This window comes from Acyrthosiphon pisum, chromosome A1 (assembly GCF_005508785.2).
Source record: "Acyrthosiphon pisum isolate AL4f chromosome A1, pea_aphid_22Mar2018_4r6ur, whole genome shotgun sequence".
In the NCBI taxonomy this organism is placed as follows: Eukaryota; Metazoa; Arthropoda; class Insecta; order Hemiptera; family Aphididae; genus Acyrthosiphon; species Acyrthosiphon pisum.
This window is the reverse complement of record NC_042494.1, coordinates 150,939,430-150,945,447: the sequence shown is the minus strand read 5'-3', so window position 1 is coordinate 150,945,447 and position 6,018 is coordinate 150,939,430.

The window sequence follows — 6,018 nt, the reverse complement described above, 5'->3', positions numbered from 1 at the left end:
CTAAACTACCCCCCCCCCCCCAAAAAAAAAAAAAAAAAACCTAGGACATACAATTTTAATATGTTATATTGTAATAGTCTGCTTGCCTTTAATATATTCAGCCCCCACAAGCCAAAAGTTGAAATTGCGCCTATGAAAATATTTATTATTTTTAGTATTTAGTGTAGCATATAGGATACTAAAACATAATTGACCCATTATTTCAAAATGTACCATTGTTTTCAAAAATGTTTTATTTGGTACATGGTTTCAAGTCGTTATGAAAAAACGTTTAATAAAAAAAAAGGTGAGCAAGTGGGTGTTACTCTGCCGTACAGTAGGTTACAAGTGGGTCACTGTTATGGGTGGTGTTAAATTTGAATTCAATTATATAATATCATTGTAAAAGAAAAACGATTACGGGCGAAGACGGCCTATGATAGGTATTACTAAGTGTATTTGATGATATTATTGTGAATAAAGTAATTTATATGTAACCTATTTACGTTGAACCTTGTTTTACATTTTTAATTATTCGGTATAAAAGTTGAACACTTTATAAATTTTCAACTATAAAATAATTATTAAATATTTTAATTTGATAAATTTTCTTAAAATTCAAACTTTAAACGCTTATAAAAAAAATTGCGACTATGGATTTTTAATATTATTCATCTCTCTTTGAAACAATTTATTAGGAGCATTCTATTTTCAAGCTTTTTTCGCAACAAATAAAATTTTTTAAATATAAAAATTGGAAACTGAAAAAGTCCGTAGGATGCTAAAAACAAGTCAAAACATTTTAATTATGTTATGGTGTTACGGTGTATAGAAAATGCTAATATAAACAATCAGTCAAAATTTCATGTATCTACGGTAATTTTTTTTAGAGTTACATCAAAAACCTAAATCGATTTTACGTAAAAATTCCCATTTTCCCTTAATTTTTCTTAGTTTTTCACGGCACTTTTCAAAATTACTTGAAAATTTTTTCTTTCAACCCCTCAAAGTACCTACTAGATTCACTTTACTATCAGAAAAGATACTGTTGAAGAAAATCTAAGCTTTTTTACTGTTCTAAAAGGTGACACAAAAAAATATATTAAACACACATATCATATTAAAATCAGTATACATTCATCGCTCCGCTCAGAATCTAAAATCATATTTTTAATAATTTTTTATAATATTATAAATTAAATATTTATGTATTATAAATCTTTTTCTTCTTCTTCTTCTTATCGTGTCCGGATGTTATTATTTAATGAGAATAGAAACTATTTAAAAATAATTTTTTCCAAAAATTTACTTTTTGTAATTATGAGGTAGGTTTACATCGTTAAATATAACACCAAGAATTTTAAACGATTTTTGTTACTTTCTTATATTTATACCACCCCTAGAGGCTATTAAGTTATGATTCATAACTAAATTTGCCTTTTAGATTGATTAGGTATTAATTCATTTGAAATCAATGTTGAATATTATTGACACTTAATTGCCATTCTAATTTTACGCTAAATAAATCAAATTAATAATTTTGGTACCATTTATATCCATTAGAAAAAATAAAGTGTTAGAGACATACTTCATTGCATTAAGCTAAAATAATAATTAAAATATTTTTATTTATTGTTATATTGTGTTTACGTATACAAAATATATATTACGAGTTTATTAGAATGATGAATAAAATATGTAAAAAAACTGAATATAATAATGTATCTTTTATAGGATCTAAACATAGCCTTGTCGATTTCTGTAAGTATACCTACATCAATAGTTATTTATAATATTATATTTAAAAAAGCGGGTAAAAGGATGTTGCTATGCTGTACAGTAGGTTACAAGTTGGTCGATGTATAATAGATTCAGGATTGTATTAAACTGGATTTCAATGATATATATTTAGATAAGGTACTATATGTTAAATTCGAAGTATTCTTTCTTATAGAAATTTTGTATACGAGATATTAAAAAAAAAATTAACACCATTGTAGAACCACTAGCTTCCTCGCTCCGCTCAGAGTCTAAAATGTATAATGCATGGGGTACCTACCCTTGTCAGGTGTGGTGATCTTGAGTACCTCAGTCACCGAGGTAAACGTGTAGCATAAAGATCTAGAAACAGTGTTTCATAGGCGGAAATCCATTAAACTTTGGGGGGGCTAACATAACACATGTTGACATTAGTACAATGTGAGTCACGGGGCTTCGATCCTACAAAACTAAGAAAGGAGGGGTATGACGGACTTTGGATGGGGAGAGGCTAAGGTACCTAGTATTTTAATTTTTAAATCATAATTTTACAAAAATAACCATAATAAAATTATAACTATCATATTATGATTTGGAGCCCTGCAGTGCAATCCTTTCACATTCCTTCCTCTTGTTTTATTATATCATACTCTTTTATAATAATATGTGTTATTATAAACCTATGTCACAGTATATTATATCTTATCTTATACGGTATATTAGTACCTAAACTAAATAATGAAAGAAAATGGGAGTTAATTATTATTTTCTATGACTATCATATTATTATTTTTTTTTTTTTTTGGTTGAGGCTTCGACAACTTAGGTCATTAGCCTTTGGTACTGTGGGGGGTGGAACTGTAGGTTTGTTTGTTTGGGACACGAGGGCAGAATTTTATAGTGGGCACCCGTAGGTATCTGCCATTGCCCGGGTGGGGGATGGCGGCACTTGTTCTCCGGACACCGTGACTTGCCCGGAAAAAAATGCCGCCCGATGGCCGGGAATCGAACCCGGACCGGCTGTGCCGAAGTCGACGCGTTGACCGCTTGGCCACCTCGTCCCCCTATCATATTATTTATAATATTGTTTTTTGATCAATACATTTCTTCTTTAAATTGTAAAGTTTTTATAATTAAAGTATATTTTTTTATTTAAGATATGTAGATGTAAAAAGTATAACTAATAAAGTAACAATCAATACTTATTTGAACCTAATTCAAATAATTTTAGTACCAACATGTGAATTTCTACTCAAGTATCAAGATACAAACCAGACAAATTATACAAGTAATTTGGTATTAAACTGTTATTATACTTTAGTACACGGTTTCAAATCGTTATAAAACAATATTTTTTTTAAAAAGATCAGATTTTTAACTATTTTTTATAATTTTATAAATGTATATTATATAAATGCTGTTTGTTAATGGTTAAAAAACTACGTAAAAATTATGGTTTTCAAATAAAATACATTTTTGTAATAATTAGGTTAGGTTCATTATAAAATAAATACATTATATATCACACCAAGCATTTTGACAATTATTAATTAATTTGAAATCCTTGTTGAATATCATGAACACTTGGTGGCCATTGTTTTTGTATTCTAAATAAATTAAATGAACAGTTTAATTATATATATGATATTTTATATTCATTATGGATACCTATTAAGAGTTTTAGTCATACTTCATTGCATTAAGTGAAAATGATAATCACAATGTTTTTTTTGTTTATTATATTGTATTTACGTAAAATATGTTACGAGTTGATTAGAATGAAGTATGAAATCAATAAACTAAGGTTTATGAATAATATATTGTATCTTTTGACAGGATCTGTATATACTGTTGAAGATTTCTGTAAGCATACATTAATAGTTATTTATAATATTATATTTAAAAAATGTATATTATCCGATAACGTATGTGACAACCCCGCTTACTTAAGTAGCCGATGTAAAGGTGTAGCTGAAGATCTAGAAACACCTTAGGCTAGTAAGATCCAGTCACCGAAGTATCTTCACCAAAAAGGATTTTCGATATGTCAACCCCCCCATTACTATAAAATTATAATGAAATAATATATAATACATTATAGTACTGTTGTTTTTCTTAGTAGGTAATGTATATTTATATATGATACATGTATTAACAATCGCAGAAAGATAATAGATCTTTTGGGAAATCATATGTGGTTGTAAAAAAGTTCAAAACCTAAGTATTTCATACTACGTAATGTAACTTAGACAATTATATTATTAGGAGATTATACACCATTGTAATAATATTACAAGCACCACAAGCCTTTCACATCCTTTCATGTTGTTTTATTATATACCTACCTACTCGTTTATAATAATATGTGTTATAATAAGCCTAGGTCGTAAAATAGGTATTATATATTATATTATATGACATATATTACTATATTAGTACCTAAATCATATACTACATGAAAATTTAATAAAACCTAGTTGGTTATTATTATCTATAACTATCATATTATTTATATTTTATAGTATTGATTTTCCATATTTTTTTCCTTAAATTGTAAAGGGTTTATAATTCATATACTTATATTTTTTACTGTGTCTAGTAATAACTACCTATGTATATATAAAACGTATTACTAATTAAGTAACAATGAACACTTAATTGAACTTTATTCAAATCATTTCAGTTCCATTATGCATTTTTGTACACAATTATCATGAAAATTATAAAGTAGAACATGAAGGTAATTAGTTACTAAACTGTTTACAAACCATAAATCTTATACGTAATGTAGAATATCTATATTTTAATATTTATGCTCTAAAACTATGAACCGGTACTATGACCGTTGTCATCAACTAAAATAAAAAAATTATTTAATTATATTGATATTTTTAGATAAACCTCAAGAACCAGAGCCATTTTGCCAAAAATACAGCGAAGAGGAATGACTCTGAGTAAGCAACATTTGAATACATTATTAAAACATTTGAATAGGTACAGTTTCTTTAAATAAGCCATTATATACCTACACATTTTACCTTTTGGGATTTCCAAATCCCGTTTAATATAGAAAATAAATAAGAACTACGTTATCTACCAGGCTTTAGACATGTCGGAATAGATAGCGTCGACTTATGAATAGTTTTAGAGTGCGTTTAGAATGAAATGCTATTAAAAATGGAAATTGAAAACTACATTATAATCTTATATTTTATGTACTGATGGAATATTTATAAAAATACTCTATTTCAAAGAAGTTTGGAAAAAAAACCGACGGAAATTTTCCCGTCACGGTTCGCACACGTGCTGCAGTCTCAAGCGCGGACAGCGTAATATTAGATAGAAAATATACACATTAAAAGAATAATAAATTAAACATAATTTATGAAAATTAAAAAATCTTGAAAAATAATTATTTAAGAATTTTATATTTTTTGTAAAAAAAAATTTAATAAATAGAAAAAGTCACAGATCTCAAGTATTAAATTTAGTTGTGTATTTTAGTTGATCAAAGAAAAATAATTAATAACCTGGTTTCAGTACATACATAGCACACACAATTTAGTACAAATTATACATATACAATTAACTATTAATCAGTATATATTATATAATGTATTCAACCAAAATAAAAAAAAATGTTTAATTTTAAATCAAACTGTTATTCTTTTATTTTTAGATCAACTTAATACCTCCAACTGGATATTTCATTTCTAAAGGGCACACTGGCATTGTTTTGATATAATATAAAAATAAATAAGTTGTCTTATTATAATATATAACTTAACTATTTACATATCAAAATGCACTCATAATCACTTATGTTATATTAAACGCTAATTACTTAAGTTGCAACGAAAAAGAATGCACTTCAATTATTAAGGGGATTTTATGGTTTTCTAGATGTACGTATATCATATTAATATTATTCATATTGTTTAAAATGTTAAAGTATAATAAAACAAATACACGTAATAAAATTGCTCTTTTCTTTATTTTTTTTTTTTTACTCTAAATGTTACAATTTATGCCTGATGCCTCATGGGCATATAAAATTAAATATTACACCAGTTCAGTTGTTTTTGGTTTACCTAGTGTGTTTTGTTTTAAAGAATATCTTATCTTATGATTGTTATGTTAATTTTATGTCCCTAAATGGGTATTGGGACAAAATATCCAATGACAAAATATCCTGTACTAAAATATCCAAGGTCAAAATATCCAACGGATAAAATATCCAAGGATAAAAGTGATAAAACTACCAATATATAGGACAAAATA